Below are 18740 nucleotides of genomic sequence, written 5' to 3' on the forward strand. Positions count from 1 at the left end.
TGATTGGTTGCAGCGAACAGCTGCATTACTATAGTCCAAACCTGGAGCGGTTTAGTGATAAATCCCGCCCTAAAAGGCATTTGTTAACCGTTGTACGTGTTGTAAGGCAAAGGGTGATTGGTCAGAGAGCTCACGGAATCAGTCGGTAGTAAACACAACCAGACTCCAGGGACCGTGGATTGGTCAGTTTTTCTAGGGGCCAAGGAAATTCCTCCGGGTTCCGCGCGCCGGCTGGCTGCACTCCTACCCCGGCCCCGCCCTCCCCGTTGCTGATTGGTTGTAACCCAACCGGGGGAGGAGGAAAAGGGCAGAGTAGGCGCTCTTGCATTACATCACTTCCGTTTATCCTCGGGCGCCGCCGCGGTGTTCTCAGAGTGCCGCTGCGAACTGGCTGAAGGAGCTAGGGGACTAGAGGCGGGGTGGGAGGGGGGCGGGCGGAAGGGGGAGGAAATCCCAAAACGGAGACGCAGGTCTGGACGTTCCCACCTCCTCTGACACTGCCGAGTCCGATCGGAGAGGGGTCACCGCCTCCTTCAGCGAGGAGGAGGGGGGCGGAGCCCGGCTCAGGTGAGGAGACCCCGTCAGCGAGTGTCGTGATGGCGGGCGCGCTCACGTGGGGAAGGTTGCGCGCCAGGGGCGCGCCAAGGCGTCGGGGAGCGCGCAGACGTATACTGGTGCCCCCAGCCTGCCCTGACTGTTTTCCTGAGGGGGCATTGTTACCGTCGGAGCGAAGGGGCCAGGCGGGTTCTTCTGCGCAGGCGTCCCCGGTGTCCCGACGCCAGGCTGTCTGCGGGCTGGGGCGGGAGCTGGTACCCCTGCGGATCTCTGGCTGGCTACGTAGGTTCCCGAATGGGGTGGGAAAGGCCTCAGGCCCAACGGCCTAGTGGAATGAAGAGAGGATCTGCTGCCTTGCGGGATGGGGTCGGACGGCTCCCTTGCCCCCATCCTGGGTCTTCCTGAGCGACGAGGTTTGATTTCACCAGAGCAAGGCTATAGGCAAACTGCCATCGGGAGCCGGCGGCCGACCCTGGAGGGGTGGAGCCAGTGTTTTGGAATGCCCCAACTTGTTAAGAGAGGACTGAAGTGTTTAAGAGGCATTTATTGAATGCCCGCTACTCCCAGGCTTCGTGCGAGGAGCTGTGGGGGATGCGGTGGTTAGACACTGCCGTCCCATGTTCTCCTGTTTGGAGGACGGATTTGTATGTAAATAATAAAAGGCAGTGAATTAAGGGGAGTTGAAGGTTAGTTTTTTTCTTTAAAAATGGCCATTTTTTATGAAGTCAGCATTCTGGCATAGTGAAGGGCACTATGGAAACTAATTTTCTGAACAGAAGACAAATCCTAAATAATTTGGAGGAAAAAATTTAGGTGAAAGCACAGTAAAGTTTTGATTCCTAAGTAGTAGTCTCTGACTCTAGTTAACTTGAATTAATAGAAGAAACTCTTCATCCTCAAAAATTGAAGCAAAAATATTCCAAAGCATGTTCTCTTATTTTTCACTTGTATTAAGTAGAAGACGTTACGGGCTTTTCTTTAGAAGTTGAAGAGAATGCTGTGCCTTAGTCATTATTGGTAATTTGTTGTCCTAGTATGGGCTGTTGTGCCTTAGATGTAAAAGGCTGGGTAGAACTTCCTTTTCATTTGCCTAAACTCTTGTGATATCTGTGGTGACGGTGGTTGGCAGTAAGCTAATAGTTCAGAGGGAAAAGACCAGATGGGGAGAAGAGAAGAATTTTAGAGAAAAGCCCCAAAGCCAAAGGAAACCGTTCACTGTTCCCTTTAACCTTTCTGGAAATCCATCAAATTTGGGAAGATTGACCTGGCCACCACAGCCAGCTTGGTGACCTTACAGGTAAGACTGCCTGGGTGGGGACCTGTTCTGGGCCCTTGGGTTTTGCTGAATAAGCAGACTTTTTTTGAAGAGTCCTGAAGTCAACCTGTTTACTAGAGATTTGCAGCTTTTCCCTAAAAGTTGTGTCAAAACTTTTAGTTAGCTGAAGATGCTGGATTTTGGTTAATTGATATGTCTGTAGCAAAATTCTGAAAATGGTAAGATTTGGAGGAAAGGCATCTTACAAGCTTAAGAGTGAATGCTCTCAAAAGAGACTCACAAGACTGTCCCCAAAGTGGAAGTAATAAAAAATCACTAGGATATCAAATAGTAGTTAAAGAACTCAGCATGAACTATATCAAATTGGAGACTTAAAAAAATCTTGTGTTCAGTGAGTTTGACAAAACCTGGTGTAGTGCTGACAGAGAATTTTGAATCTGGCTCACATTCGTTTTAGAAATGCAAAAAAGAACCCAAGGTATTGATTCTATGTTAGCTTTCAACTTTTTTTTAATGTGAATTAATTTTAAATACTTTCCCCCTGTCAGTTTTAGACATGTGATTTTTCTTTTACTGTATGTAATATTTCTCAAATATGGATGTTGTCTAGTAGAGCCAATTTTGTTAGCGTAGCAGGTGGGATGGAATGTAGTACTACACTATGCCTTTTGTCTAAGTGTGAAGTGAACTTCACATCTCCTAAAAGACTAGCTGTTTCTGAGTGAACTATTGCTCTTTACATATGTTTTCATCATTTTCACCACTGAATAGTGGCTTTTAATTTCAAGATCCAGTTTTGGAGGTGCCTTTTATTTTATTAGTTATACATATATTTCCTAAAAGCTTTGATTTATCTTGACATCCCAAACAGATTAGGAACTGTGTTGGACTACTTATTATAATAGATAGTCTTACTCTCCAAGAGTATTTTATTGGTGATGTTGGATTTTTCTTTTTTTGAGACAGAGTCTTGCTCTGTCGCCCGGGCTGGAGTGCAGTGGCCGGATCTCAGCTCACTGCAAGCTCCGCCTCCCGGGTTTACGCCATTCTCCTGCCTCAGCCTCCCGAGCAGCTGGGACTACAGGCGCCCGCCACCTCGCCCGGCTAGTTTTTTGTATTTTTTAGTAGAGATGGGGTTTCACCGTGTTAGCCAGGATGGTCTCGATCTCCTGACCTCGTGATCCGCCCGTCTCGGCCTCCCAAAGTGCTGGGATTACAGGCTTGAGCCACCGCGCCCGGCCTGGATTTTTCTTAACCACTTTGCCAACAGGGGTGATGGCGCCACCCACCACCCTCCGCGCACTCGGACCACTTGTGTTACAGCTTGTACTCGCATTTAGTGGTTCCCAAACCCTTGTCCCTTGTTCAAGAAGAATGAGGTTACTCTGACAATTCGAAGGGTGAGGAGGGCAGAGAAGAATTTTATTGAGTGCCTCAGAGAAAAGGACATTCAGGGGTGGTCCCCCACCCCCACAGTTGGGTGGCTTCTTTCCCAGTGTGGCTGGTTCTGGGGCTTCTTAGGGACTCAGAATGGGGAGTGTGTGCTGATTGTTTCTGAGTATGCAAAAAGGTTAAAGGGAAGGCCGGGTGTGGTGGCTCACGCCTGTAATTGCTGCAGTTGGGGAGGCTGAGGTGGGCAGATTGCCTGAGGTCAGGAGTTCGAGACCAATCTGGCCAACATGGTGAAACCCTGTCTCTACTAAAAATACAAAAATTAGCCCAGCATGGTGAAGTGCGCCTGTAATCCCAGCTACTCGGGAGGCTGAGGCAGAAGAATCGACTGAGCCTGGGAGGCAGAGGTTGCATTGAACTGAGAGCCTGCCACTGCACTCCAGTCTTGCAGACACAGTGAGACCGTCTCTCAAAAAAAAAAAACAAGGTTAAAGCAAAGACATCACTCAAAGGTGGGCACATCAGTGTAGAAAACCAATTAGGAAAGGGGTAGGTATATGTAAAATAGGTGAAAGTTGGGGATCAATCAGAAGAAAGCACATCAAACGGGAAGACAGGTTCTCAATCTGGTCCATGGATTTGACTTGTAGCTTGGCTTTCAGGCTTTAAACTGTCTTTGGCTTGGAGGTAGGATTTCACTGGGGATGTGCCCCTATCTGCCTAGGCATTTGTCTGTCTCCTGCCTCTATCATTAGTAGTCATTGGCAGTCGGTTTTCCTTCTTCCTTGAAGACAGGATACCATAACTAAGCATTATGCCATAGTTCAGTTGGCAGTTTTTTTCCTAGTGTTACATGAAATAATGCATTGTATAATCACAGACATCTTAGATTTAATAAAATTTGGTAAAATTAATAGACTTTTAGCCCAGGTGGCACACACCTGTAGTCCCAACTACTTGAGAGCCTGAGGCAGGAGGATCACTTGAGTTCAAACCAGCCCAGGCAACATAGTAAAATCCTGGCTCCCTGCCCCCCATAAAGAGTCTTTTGTACCCAACTAATTAATTATAATTGTAACCAGTGAATTTTCCTATTTTCCTAATTTGCTTTCCTGCTCTGGAAAATGTTTGTCACTGAAAAGAAGCCTATTGAGAGTGATATTTTTCCTTATTTAAATGGAAATTAACAAATAAAATGTTACAGATTTTAAAGGATGATTAAGTGATAGGTCTACTCTTTGGAAATTATACTTGGTAATCTGTTACTTTGTATGATAACAGGTTTACAAATGCCTTTATTCCTAATTTACTTTTTTTTTTGAGACAGGGTCTCACTCTGTCACCCAGGCTTGAGTGCAGTGGTGCAATCTGATCTCCACTTGGTGCAACCTCCGCCTCCTGGGTTCAAATGATTCTTGTGTCTCAGCCCCCCGAGTAGCTGGGACTATAGCTCGTGGCACCATGCCCCACTAATTTTTGTATTTTTTGATAGAGACAGGGTTTCGCCATGTTGGCCAGGCTGGTCTTGAACTCCTGACCTCAAGTGATGCACCTGCCTCGGCCTCCCAAAGTGCGTGATTACAGGCATGAGAGCCACTGCACCTGGCTGATTGCCAATTTTTTAAGTTTAAAATGCTTAAGGTGAGTTGCTCCCTTTTTTTCTATGCATGATATTGTTGACATGGTATGATTTTTCAGTACATCTTAATTAGTCAATTATAATTTAAAATCCACTCAACCATCTTCCTCTAAAAGTGCAAGGCTTTCATCTTTATAGTCCTTACGTTTTAGTCTTTTTTGCAAAGAGTATTTGAGGAAGGAAGACCGGGAAAAGAAAATCCAGTGTTTGGCCATTCGGTTGTGGGAGGAGCCCAGAAATGCTACAAAAATCTAAACACGTTTAAGTTACTTACATTGTACTTATTTTGAATAGATGATCAAAAGCAATTCTGCAGGTCAAGTATAGGTCACTTGCTGAGCATTATTGATTTGATAAATGAGAAGTGAAGGCATATACTGCTTTGAAAGTAAACTAGGTGTAAGAAATGGATTAAGTCCATTTTCATCTTCTCTGTTGGAAAGGCACCATAATAATAGTGTCTCCAATGCTTTGTCACAGTTTTCATCTTGATAAAAGTTTAGTTTTTTTTTTTTTCTTTCTACTGTGTTCTGTTTAGCTTTTGAGATAGGGTCTTGCTCTGTCACCCAGGCTGGAGTGCAGTGGGATGGTCATAACTCACTGCAGCCCCAGTCTCTTGGACTCAAGCAACCCTCTCACACCCAGCCTCCCAAGTAGCTGGAACTACAGGCATGCACCACCACACCCAGCTAATTTTTGTAGTTTTTGTAGAGGTGGGGGTCTCCCTATGTTTCGCAGGCTGGTCTTAGACTCTTGGACTCAAACGTTTCTCCCACCTTGGCCTCCCAGCATGTTGAGATTATAGAAGTGAGCCACCATGCCCTGCACCCAGCTAATTAAAAAATAATTTTGGGCCGGGCGCGGTGGCTCAAGCCTGTAATCCCAGCACTTTGGGAGGCCGAGACGGGCGGATCATGAGGTCAGGAGATCGAGACCATCCTGGCTAACACGGTGAAACCCCGTCTCTACTAAAAATACAAAAACTAGCTGGGCGAGGTGGCGGGCGCCTGTAGTCTCAGCTACTCGGGAGGCTGAGGCAGGAGAATGACGTAAACCCGGGAGGCGGAGCTTGCGGTGAGCTGAGATCCGGCCACTGCACTCCAGTCCGGGCGACAGAGCAAGACTCCGCCTCAAAAAATAATAATAATAATAATAATAATAATAATAATTTTGTAGAGAAGAGGTTTCACTATATTGACCAAGCAGGTCTCAAATACCTGGCCTCAAGTGAGCCTCCTGCCTCAGCCTCCCAAAGTACTGGGATTACAGATGTGAGCCCCTGCATCTGGCCTAATTTTTTGCGGGGGGAGTGTTCGCTTTTGTTGCCTAAGCTGGAGTGCAATGGCGCTCCAGGCCATTGAAGTTATGCAATGCAGTTATGGAGTGCAATGGCGCATCCAGTACAGGAAGCTAAAAGAAGCCACTAATGGTTGGTTTTTATGGACTTTTAGATGCGTTTGTGAAACTTCTGTGATATTTAAAGTGTTAACTGGCTAACGCACTTTGGGCGGCTAAGGCAGGCAGATCACAAAGTCAGGAGTTCAAGACCAGCCTGACCAACATGGTGAAACCCTGTCTCTACTAAAAATACAAAAAAAAAAAAAGAAAAGAAGAAAAATAACCGGGCATGGGTGTGTGCGTCTGTAGTCCCAGCTACTCGGGAGGCTGAGGCAGGAGAATCACTTGAACCCGGGAGTCAGAGGTTGCAGTGAGCCGAGATCATGCCACTGCACTCCAGCCTGGTGACAGCAACACTCCGTCTTAAAAAAAAAAAAAAAATTCTAGCAGGATGAGGCAGTTAAATTTGCCATAAATTATTTTGAAGTTTCAATGTAGTGCATGTAAGTGCCTTCCTGTGGCATATCAGTCTCTAAGGCAGCACTCTGCTAGTGGGTCACTTCATTGGTCTGTTCTTGTGTTGCTATAAAGAAATACTGGGTAGCTTATAAAGAAAAGAGGCTTAATGGCTCACAGTTGTACAGGCTGTACAAGCATGGTGCCAGTACCTGCTTGGCTTTTGGGGAGGCCTCAGGAAACTTTTACTCATGGCAGAAGGTAAAGTGGGAGCAGGCGTGTAACAAAGAAGTGTGGCACCTTCCCACCCTCTCACTGCAGCTTGCTCCAAAGCACTGAGACAGTGAAAGAGATCTAACCTAACCAACTCCATCTTGGTTCTAACTCCAGACTGTCCTTGTTCATTCCTGGGCATAGGCTGAACTAACTTTGGGAGGAACTTAGGTTATAGTTTATAGTTTTTGAAAACAAAGACAGTAACACTCCTTTCCCAAAACAAACCTCCTCCTTGCCTGGGGACTAGACTGCCTTTGTAGGACTAACAGTAGCCACAAGATTAGAAATTATGGCTCATGCCTGTAATCCCAACACTTTGGGAGGCCAAGATGGGTGGATCACCTGAGGTCAGGAGTTCGAGACCAGCCTGACCAACATGGTGAAACCCTGTCTCTACTAAAAATACAAAAAATTAGCCGGTCTTGGTGGTGTATGCCTATAGTCCCTGCTACTCAGGAGGCTGAGGCAGAAGAATCGCTTGAACCCGGGAGGCGGAGGTTGCAGTGAGCCAAGATCATGCCATTGCACTCCAGCCTGGGCAACAAGAGTGAAACTCCATTTCAAAATTAAAAAAAAAGAAAAGAAATTAATGGTTTAGGAGTCACGCAGCTGGAGGCTACCAGATTCTGACCCTCCCTAAACTGCTCCTAAAATCAATACTTGAGATATCTTGCAGACCCCCCGCATTTGATGAATCAACTGGCACCACCCAGATCAATAAACTGGCTCATCTAATCTTGTGGTCCCCACCCAGGAACTGACTCAGCAGAAGAAGACTCCTTTTGATTTCATCTCTGACCTGACCAGTCAGCACTCCCAGCTCACTGGCTTCCCCCCAACCCACCAAGTTGTCCTTAAGAAACACCTGATCCCCAAATGCTCAGGGAGACTGATTTGAGTAATAAATAAAACTCTGGTCTCTTGCACAGCCAGCTTTGCGTGAATTACTCTTTTTCTATTGCAGTTCTCTTGTCTTGATAAATCGCCTCTGTCTAGGCAGGGGGCAAGGTGAACCCATTGGGCAGTTACAGTGGGAGAAGATAAAGCTCGTCCTGCCTCCTCCTAATCTTCCAGACTGAGGTCTCTTGACATTGTGGTCTGTGGTCTGTGATGTTAGCATGTGGCATTAGCAATGAGAGGATTTGAGTAAAAGAAGGGGAGAAGAAACACCCTTTCTGCCACCTCTTCAGAGCACTTGCTCTCATTTTCATTCCCTTCACTGTCATTTTATACACATCTTTTCACCCACACCTCCAGCCCTTGACCCTGACCCTGCCTTTTAGCTCCATCCCTTTACTCCCTCCAGTTCCCTAGTCCTTATTCCTAGCCCTTGTTCATGCTCACAACTACATTCTTTTTATTTTTTTATTTTTAATTTTAATGGAGATGGGAACTTGCTATATTGGACAGGGCATTCTCGAACTCCTGGCCTCAGTCCTCCCACCTTGGCCTCCCAAAGTGCTGGCATTACAGGCGTGAGCCACCGTGCCTGGCCTTAGCTACATTTGTTCCCTCCCCTGAGTGTCCTCTCATCAGTCACTGAGCCCATGTCTTATTGGGGGTTGTTCTCATTATAGCAGAGTGAGATTTCATACCTGGACGTGGGTTCATACAGCTTCTTCTTCAGTTATTGAACTAGTTGGGTAATGTTGGTCCTAGAAATGAGTAGACAGTCACTGCTTGGGAGTCATACATAAGAGATAATATGTGTAAAGTACCTGTAGAACCTGACTTTTAATAGATATTCAACCCTCTCATCTTCCCCCTGCATCACCCAGCTAATAGAAACATAGTAGTAAGTGATGGTGCAGTGTTAATTAACAAGGCACTGGTGCTTTGGCAGTTTGCCACCACAGTAACAGGTTAAAAGGATACTCTGGCCGGGCGTAGTGGCTCAAGCCTGTAATCCCAACACTTTGGGAGGCCGAGGCGGGCGGATCACGAGGTCAGGAGGTCAAGACCATCCTGGCTAACACAGTGAAACCCCATCTCTCTACTAACATTACAAAAAATTAGCCGGGCGAGGTGGCGGGTGCCTATAGTCCCAGCTACTCGGGAGGCTGAGGCAGGAGAATGGCGTGAGCCCGGGAGGCGGAGCTTGCAGTGAGTGGAGATCACGCCACTGCACTCCAGCCTGGGTGACAGAGCGAGACTCCGTCTCAAAAAAAATAAATAAAAATAAATAAATAAATAAATAAATAAATAGATGGATACTCTGGGAGTGATCCCAGGAGGCTACATTATTGCTAGGGAAAGGCTGGGCACTTTATTCCACAAATTTGAGTAACTCAACATATGTGTAAGTTGAAGGCTACCTTTGCACTAAAGTTTTAGTTATCTTATATATATATGTATATATACACACACTAAAGTTTTAGTTATCTTATATATATATGTATATATACACACATATATATACACACACACACACATATATTATTACTATTTTTAGATAGGGTCTCACTCTGTTGCCCAAAGTGGAGTGCAGTGGCGTGATCTCAGGTCATAAGCCTCTGCCTCCTGGGTTCAAGCGATTCTCCTGCCTCCGCCACCAAGAGTAGCTGGGATTACAGGTGTACGCCACCACACTCAGCTAATTTTTGTATTTTTTAGTAGAGATGGGGTTTTGCCATGTTGCCTGCCCAGGCTAGTCTGGAACTCCTGAATTCAAGTGATCCACCCACCTTGGCCTCCCACAGTGCTGGGATTACAAGCACAAGCCACTGCACTGGGCCTATCCTGTATTTTTGAAGGATGAGATTCTGCGTACATGAGTTTCTTCATAGACGTAAAACTTACTTGAGTGGTAGGCAGACTTTCGCCCTTAGAATTCCATTACACACTTAAAAATTATTGATGACTCCAAAGAGCTTTTTTGCAAGTTAGTTTTCAGTATTTACCATACTAGAAATTAAAGTTGAGAAAAAAATTAAGTACTGCATTTATTTGTTAAAAATAATAAACTATATGTGAACATAAAACATTTTTACAAAAAAGCAGTTCTAAACAAATAGTGAAGAGAGTGACTTTTCTTTAAATAAGCTTTATTTTTTCTAATAGTTTTAGATTTACAGAAAATTGCAAAGATAGTAGAATTTCCATATACCTACACCTTGTTTCACCATTAACATCTTAACATTAGTATGGTATGTTATGATTAATGAACCATTATTATTATAACATTATTACATAATAACTTTATTAACTAAGGTTTATTCTTTATTCAGATTTTGTTAGTTTTAATGTTCTTTTTCTATTCCAAGATCCCATCCAGGATGTGTAACCACCCAGTAGGTTCACCTTGCCCACTGCCTAGACAGAGCCGATTTATCAAGATGGGAATTGCAGTAGTAATTCACATAAAGCTGGCTGTGTGGGAGGACCGGAGTTTTATTATTTGTCAAATTAGCCTCCCCCAAAACTCAGGGATCAGAGTTTTTTGTTTGAGGTTTTTTTTAGACTTTTTTTTTTCTTTTTTTTGAGATGGGTTCTTGCTCTGTCACCCAGACTAGAGTATAGTGGTGCGATCTCGGCTCACTGCAACCTCTGCCTCCCGGGTTCAAGTGGTTCTCCTGCCTCAGCCTCCCGAGTGTCTGGGATTACAGGCGGCTGGCTAATTTTTGTATTTTTGGTAGAGACGGAGTTTCACCATCTTGGCCAGGCTGGTCTCAAACTCCTGACCTTGTGATCCATCCACCTCAGCCTCCCAAAGTGCTAGGATTACAGGCATGAGGCATCGTGCCCAGCCAGGGATCAGAGTTTTTAAAGGTAATTTGGTGGGTAGGGGGCTAGTGAGTCAGGAGTGCTGATTGGTTGGCTTGGGGATGAACTCATAGTGTGTCCAGAATTTATTCCTTTTGGTGGGTTCTTGGTCTTGCTGACTTCAAGAATGAAGCCATGGACCTTTGCGGTGAGTGTTACAGTTCTTAAAGATGGTGTGTCCGGAGTTTGTTCCTTCAAATGTTCAAATGTGTCTGGAGTTTCTTCCTTCTGATGGGTTGGTGGTCTTGCTGACTTCAGGAGTGAAGCTGGAGACCTTCACCGTGAGTGTTACAGCTCTTAAAGGTGGCACATCCAGAGTTGTTTGTCCCTCCTGGTGGGTTCATGGTCTTGCTGACTTCAGGAATGAAGCTGCAGACCCTTGTGGTGAGTGTTACAGTTCATAAAGGTAGTGCGGACCCAAAGAGTGAGTAGCAGCAAGATTTATTGTGAAGAGTGAAAGACCAAAGCTTCCACAGTGTGGAAGGGGACCCGAGCAGGTTGCTGCTGCTGACTCAGGTGGCTGCTGCTGACTCAGGTGGCTAGTTTTGTTCCCTTATTTGGCCCCACCCACATCCTGCTGATTGGTCCATTTTACAGAGTGCTGATTGGTGCATTTACAGTCCTTTAGCTAGATACAGAGTGCTGATTGGTGCGTTTTTACAGAGTGCTGATTGGTGTGTTTACAGTCCTTTAGCTAGACACAGAGTGCTGATTGGTGCGTTTACAATCCTCTAGCTAGACAGAAAAGTTCTCTAAGTCCCTACCTGACCTGGAAGCCCAGCTGGCTTCACCTCTCAATAGGGAGTCAAAGCTGTTCTCTTATGCTGAGTCAGTTCCTGAGTCAGTTCCTGGGTGGGGGCCACAGAACTGGTTGGCAGGTCCAGGTGGGGCTATTTTGTTGTTAGAAATGCAAAAATCTGAAAAGACATCTTAAAAGGTCAATCTTAGGTTCACAGTAGTGGTGTTATCTTCAAGAGTAATTGGGGAAATTGCAATTCTTTTTTTTTTTTTTTTTTTTTTTAATTGAGACGGAGTCTTGCTCTGTCACCAGGCTGGCTCAACTCACTGCAACCTCCACCTCCCGGGTTCAAGCAATTCTCCTGCCTCAGCCTCCCAAATAGCTGGGATTACAGGCGCACGCCACCATGCCCAGCTAATTTTTTTTTTGTATTTTAGTAGAGATGGGGTTTCACCATGTTGGCCAGGATGGTCTCGATCTCCTGACCTCGTAATCCAACCGCCTTGGCCTCCCAAAGTGCTGGGATTACAGGCGTGAGCCACCGCGCCCGGCCTGGGGAAATTGCAACTCTTATGACCTCTGAAATAATAGCTGTTAATATTGTTATAAATATAGTTTTGGTGCCACAAAAGAAATAGCACTCAAACATAAAATTTTCTTAATTCTCAGCAAGGCAAGTTACTTCAGTAGAAGGGTGCACCCTTACAGATGGAGCAGTGGTGAGCACACATTTGGACAAGGGAGGGGAAGGGTTCTTATCCCTGACGCACATGGCCCCCTGCTGCTGTGTCGTTCCCCTATTGGCTAGGGTTAGACCGCACAGGCTAAATTAATTCCAATTGGCCGATTTAAAGAGAGTGTTGAGGGTGAGTGGTTTGGCCGGGAAAATGGTCATGACAGAGGAAGTCATCAGAATGAGTCAGGGTGGAGCAGGTAATCAAAATGAGTTGGGTGGAGTAGGTAATTGGGATGAGGGTGGAACAGGTAAAAGGAATGAGTCAGGGTGGAGTAGGTACGAAAAAGGTTGCTTTACAAGGAAGTTTAAAAGTAGAAGGCAAATAATTGAACATACTGATTCTTTGAAAAGGAATTTAGAATTTATATCTAACAATTCCTCCTTTTGCATTTCCTTACAGTTCTTTTTAAATTTTTTAACGTGTCTTGGCTTAGTTGTTTTGCTGCATTTTCCAAAAGAAGATGCTTCTCTGGATAAGGTGGAAGATAGCTAAGGGAGGTTTTACTAAGTGCCATTTTTATGAGCTTCTGCACCAACCTGTGGATGCATGGTATGACGCAGCACCCAACCAGAATAAGTACACCTATTACAACTGTGAGGGAAGTATGAATTGAGACTATTATTCCTTTCTATTTACTGAACCACTTTTCTGGCCATCCTCTAAAGGGGTCATTTACCCCTGAGTTGTTGGCTAACTCATTGGACAGAGCAGTCAGACCTTGTAATGCCTTTGTTGTACTTCCATCGGGGCGGTGTTATTTGGGATGAAGGTATAATACTGAGTTTTAATCATAATGCAAATTTCTCCTCTTTCTGCTAGTATCGTGTCCAATGCTATCCTATTTTCTCAGGTCATCTGGCTAGTAGCCCCTAATTGCTCAGCTATTCCTTTAACAGCATCTCTAGTGTAGTTAATAAATCGCTATTGGTTGTAGTAGGTGTAGTTTATTCAGTCTTCATTTTTATTAATTGTCACCTACCAAAATACTGACTCAAATCCTGTAGCTGTTTGATTTCAGGCATTAAATTGATCTGATATTCCCTGTGGGACTCTGTGTTTAAATAGATGTGAGAGTCAAAAGACCCATAAGGGGCTTCTCTCGCTTTACGATCTTATTTTTCCTTCCTCTGGTTGATGAAATGCCAGGGTGAAAGGGATAGCCAATTGGACTAAAGCACAAGTGCCACTCCAGTTATTTGGCAGAGTGTCCAGTAAAGGTCCACCACAATACCACCGAACATCCGCTTGGAGATGAACAAGGCCTGACTGATTGATAAGTTCTTGAAAACTCTTAAGCTCACTGGATCCCTTCGGGTCTCCAAGGAATGCCAAGTTTCCTCCCTGTTGTGAGAGACGCAAAGTGAACTTAGTGTTGGGAGGTGGAAGATGGATGGCCCTTGGAGGCAGACTGGCAGGGTGTCAGACTTCAGAATATAGCAGAGAGAGAGCTTGGCACATCTTACTACTCCAGGCTATAGAATCCTGGAAAAGCTACTATGCAGCCCATACCTGGTTGACTAGAGGACCACTTTAGTGGAAAGGGGACAATCTGGGTCTCTGGCCTGCTGTGCACACAGCATAACAATTGCTTTTGTTTAACGTGCAGACAGTATATTTGATGTGTTCCAACCAGTATTATGCATCTTGGTATCCTGTCTTAATTGCCAAGGTTTAAGTCTAACTTCTATGATGCTCTAGTAAAATGAATGTATGGTTTTAGGAAATTACAAAAACCAGTTGGGGCAGTCCATCTTTGCTCTTTAGTGGTCCACAGAATGTTGGACCAACTATGGCATAAAAGCTCAGCATTGCAGGGCAAGACTCCTGGTTGACACCGGGGTCTTTATCAAAATCTCTCCGGATTAAATGGTCCCAGTTTACTAAGGCCCAGTCTAAGGAGAGTCAGGAGGAACAGAAGTACTTTTCTGAAGTAGAGAGCTGTCGACTTGGCAAGTCCCCACAGGGTATATAACAAGGCAAGCATCAAATGCAATAGTTTGAAGCGAAATTGACTTGGTTATAACTAGATGGTCAGCCGTAGAGCAAGGAAAGAAGGAAGAGTAATAGAATAGATGAAAGACAGTTTAATTTTTCTTAGCCTTAGTTTGGAAGGGTTTTCCCCTTGGACCATGGCCCACCACTCTGGGGGAGAGGGGGTGGCGTTTTCCTGACTTGGGTGTGATGAGTCCATCCCATTTCCGCTGTACGAATAGCAGTCTCGGTGGTTAGCAGCACAAAGTAGGGTCCTTCCCAGGCTAGTTCCAGTTTTCCTTCTTTCCACCCTCTGATGAGAACGTGATCCTCAGGCTGGTGCTGGTTTACCAGAAGTTCTAGGGGTGATACCTGTGCAAAAAGACTTTTAGTTTTGAGGGAAAGGAAAGTTGAAGGTAAACCAAGTATATAATTTCTAAGAAACTGATCTTTTGTTTTAAATGTGGGGACGTCAGCAGTGGACTTTATAGTCCGTGGTGCCTTCTTACTGATAAATTTCCTTTGGCACCTATTTTTATTAGTTTTTAGACCAAAGAAAGCCAAACACCATTTTATATTTGACAATGCTTCCTGTATGACTTTGTCACCTTTATATTGTGGGTGTTATTAATGTTAAACTCAATTTTAATAAAATCTTGTAGACATATTTATCCAATTTTAACATCTGACCATGAGGTAAGATTTTTATAGACTCTTTTTAACCTTTTATAATTTTTGTTAAAGAGCAGGTTAGTGCTTTAAGAAAAACCCATTGTGCTTTTATTTTAATGCCCAGTTCACAGAAAAACTGGATGATACCCTTTTAACTTTAGCCAGTATGTTTACACACACAATTTCCTTTACGATTAACATTTTAAAACTTGCCTAAACCTTCAAAACAAAAAAATTTTTTTAACCTTTTAGTATAGGTAAAAATTTACATTCTTATGCCTTCTTATAATCCCTTTAACAAAAGTATATTTTACTTTCCTTATACACCTTGCACATAAACTGTTTCTTCAATAGTTTTACATTCAGGAGGCCTAATTTTAAATTATACAACATTTCTTGCTTAAATTCCCTTTTATAACACTTTTTTTTTCACGCCTTTCATAGACAATTCTTCAACATGCCTCAGCTTTCTGACTTGTTGCTTTTTTTGTTTTGTTTTTTTTTGGTTTTGTTTTTTTTTTTTGAGGTGGAGTCTTGCTCTGTCGCCCAGGCTGGAGTGCAGTGGCCGGATCTCAGCTCACTGCAAGCTCCGCCTCCCGGGTTTACGCCATTCTCCTGCCTCAGCCTCCCGAGTAGCTGGGACTACAGGCGCCCGCCACCTCGCCTGGCTAGTTTTTTGTATTTTTTTTAGTAGAGATGGGGTTTCACCGTGTTAGCCAGGATGGTCTCGATCTCCTGACCTTGTGATCCACCCGTCTCGGCCTCCCAAAGTGCTGGGATTACAGGCTTGAGCCACCGCGCCCGGCTCTGACTTGTTGCAAACATCCCTTTCTTTAAACAACCAGTTAATTTATTTTAGGACAAGAATTTACCATATAACATTCTTTTTACATAAATTCTCCCCCCGTGCTTTTTTTTCCCAAAGATGTTAACCATTCTTTTCCAAAGTGAACTTCCTTCATGTCTGTGGACTAGACTGCCTAAGACCACAAGATTAGAAGTTAGGATAATAATGTTACACTGTTAACTTTTAGCAAACTTTACTTTTGTTGAAAACCGTGTAAGTTTGGGATTTCAACTATCCTTTACTATTAATAAGACCTTGTTTAGACATAATTAACTTAGAATTGGTATAGATGGTTCCTTCCTGGTTCTGTAAGCAACTTTAAGGCTTGGCTGAGTGCAAACAGTTCACATGTTTGAGCAGACCAATTATTAAGCAATTTTCCTAACTCTGCTTCTGCAAGAGTTTCCCTGTCAATTACTGAATACCCATTGTGTCTTTTTCCCTCAGTCACCTGGGAGGAACCATCTAGCCTCCTGTCCTGAAGGGAGATCCTCCTAGGTCTGGTCAGACCTTCATATGGTAATTAATTAAGATTTAGATCCCCTGTTGGGAAACCTGCTGGGTTAAGGGAATTATCTATGGTTATTGTTAAATCATCTTTTTCTAACAGCTTTTTCTAATAGCCCCATACTTTAAGATTTTTGAGTTAGTAAGCTACCCTTTTCCTTTTTTGGGGGGGGCTTAAGATAGTTGTGAACTGCTGAGGTGTGTTCACAGTGAGGTTTCCTCTAAAAGCTATTTTTCTACTTTCTTCTGCTAGCAAAACAGTTGCTGCTACAGATTAAATGCATTTGGGCCATCTGAGGGTTACTGGGTTAAGGATTTTTTGATAGGAAGGCTATGGGTTGTCAGTGGCCTCAGTGCTTTCAGGCTACGCCCTTGTTTACACTGACAACAAGGTGGTATTGAAGTGTTACAGGGTCACTGAGAAAACCTTCAATTATCAATTACAGGTTTTAAATTTACCCTGGCTTTTAAAGGAATAGGGTACACTGTTTTCTCTTTTTTTTTTTGAGACGGAGTCTCGCTCTGTCGCCTGGGCTGGAGTGCAGTGGCCAGTTCTCAGCTCACTGCAAACTCCGCCTCCCGGGTTTACGCCATTCTCCTACCTCAGCCTCCATGTAGCTGGGACTACAGGCGCCCGCCACCTCGCCCGGCTAGTTTTTTTTTTTTTTTTGTATTCTTTTTCAGTAGAGACGGGGTTTCACGGTGTTAGCCAGGATGGTCTCGATCTCCTGACCTCGTGATCCACCGGTCTCAGCCTCCCAAAGTGCTGGGATTACAGGCTTGAGCCACCGCGCCCGGCCCACTGTTTTCTCTTTACTACTCTCTCTCTTTTTCTTTTTCTCTTTGACTTTCTGTCTCTTTTTCTCTTTGACTCCCTCTTTGTCTCTCTGTCTCTCCCTCTCTGTCTCTCTCTTTGTCTCTCTCTCTCTCTCTCTGTCTCTCTCTTTCCCCTCCCTCTCTCTCTTTCCTCTCTGGTGTTCTTTCCCTGCCTCTGCCAGCTGCTTATGCTGCTGTTCTCCCCTCTCCTTCCCCTTCCCCTAGAGGGACCAGCAGGAGTGGAGCTACTCTTTCTTCCCCTGAGAAGAAAGGAAAGGGGAGTTCTGAATATTTTTCTTACTACCAGAAGTTTTTGTGAGGTTCAACCCCCACCATGGGGATTTCTCACCTCTTTCTGAGGTTCAACCACCCACTGTGGGGATTTCTCACAGTTTTTTTGCTTGTTTGTTTTTTGTTTTTTGATGGAGTCTCGCGCTCTGTTCCCCAGGCTGGAGTGCAGTGGCGCAATCTCAGCTCACTGCAAGTTTCATCTCCCTGGTTCATACCATTCTCCTGCGTCAGCCTCCTGAGTAGCTGGGACTACAGGCGCCCACTACCATATCCAGCTAATTTTTTGTATGTTTAGTAGAGATGGAGTTTCACCGTGTTAGCCAGGATGGCCTTGATCTTCTGACCTCGTGATCTGCCTGCTTTGGCCTCCCAAAGTGCTGGGATTACAGGTGTGAGTCACTGCACCAGGCCAAACTCTCACCTCTTTCTGAGGTTTTCCCCTCCCCCCCATAGGGATTTCTCACCTCTTTTTGAGGTTCAACACGCCCTCATGGGGATTCCTCACCTCTTTCTGAGGTTCAACCCCCGCCTCATCGGGATTTCTCACCTCTTTCTGAGGTTAACCCTTCCCGCCCCCAATGGGGATTTCTCACCTCTTTATAACTTCCAAGACCAACTAAGGAATACTTCACCGCCCCCCGCGGCTTTCTTTCCCTAGTCCCGACTAAGGAATGCTTTACCGCCTCTGTGGTTTCTCTTTACTTGGTATTTCCTAACCGAGGAATGCTTTACCATCCGTGGCTTTTTCCTTAGTCCTGACCACCAATGAAATACTTCACTGGCTCCTGTGGTTTCTCCTTACTTGGTCTGTCCACAGAGTGTTTGCTACAGTATGTGAGGATCCTTTACACTAGGTTGCTGGCCAGTTTTTTTTTTTTTTTTTTTCCGTGTTGCTGAGAGCTCGGGTTATTCTTTGCACTGGATGGGTCTTGATTTCTCACCCTTGAGGCTGCCACAAAGGGGCGGGGTGCAGCTCCTCACGTGAGAGAACCAGAGACCGCCCCCAGAGGAGAATGTAATCACGGCGAGCCCCCAAATTGTTTTTTTTTTTTTTTTTTTTTGAGACGGAGTCTCGCTCTGTCGCCCAGGCTGGAGTGCAGTGGCCAGATCTCAGTTCACTGCAAGCTCCGCCTCCCGGGTTTACGCCATTCTCCTGCCTCAGCCTCCCGAGTAGCTGGGACTACAGGCGCCCGCCACCTCACCCGGCTAGTTTTTTGTATTTTTTAGTAGAGACGGGGTTTCACCGTGTTAGCCAGGATGGTCTCGATCTCCTGACCTCGTGATCCGCCCGTCTCGGCCTCCCAAAGTGCTGGGATTACAGGCTTGAGCCACTGCGCCCGGCCCCAAATTGTTATAAATAAAGTTTCGGTGCTGCAAAAGAAATAGCACTCGAATATAAAGTTTTCTTTTTAATTCTCAGCAAGGCAAGTTACTTCAGTAGAAGGGTACACCCTTACAGATGGAGC

The 18740-nt window shown here is 44.9% G+C and overlaps 1 protein-coding gene across 1 annotated transcript in view; it reads left to right on the forward strand.

Annotated features, from left to right (window-relative positions):
* The first annotated feature begins 326 nt into the window (after positions 1-326).
* The window catches only part of ZBTB5 (zinc finger and BTB domain containing 5), a 46543-nt gene continuing 28129 nt past the window's right edge, over positions 327-18740 (forward strand). The window contains exon 1 of the mRNA XM_023203161.1: positions 327-567. The gene's annotated coding sequence lies outside the window, so the exon portion shown is untranslated. The remainder of the gene's footprint in view (positions 568-18740) is intronic.

This window comes from Piliocolobus tephrosceles, chromosome 14 (genome assembly GCF_002776525.5).
Source record: "Piliocolobus tephrosceles isolate RC106 chromosome 14, ASM277652v3, whole genome shotgun sequence".
NCBI lineage: Eukaryota > Metazoa > Chordata > Mammalia > Primates > Cercopithecidae > Piliocolobus > Piliocolobus tephrosceles.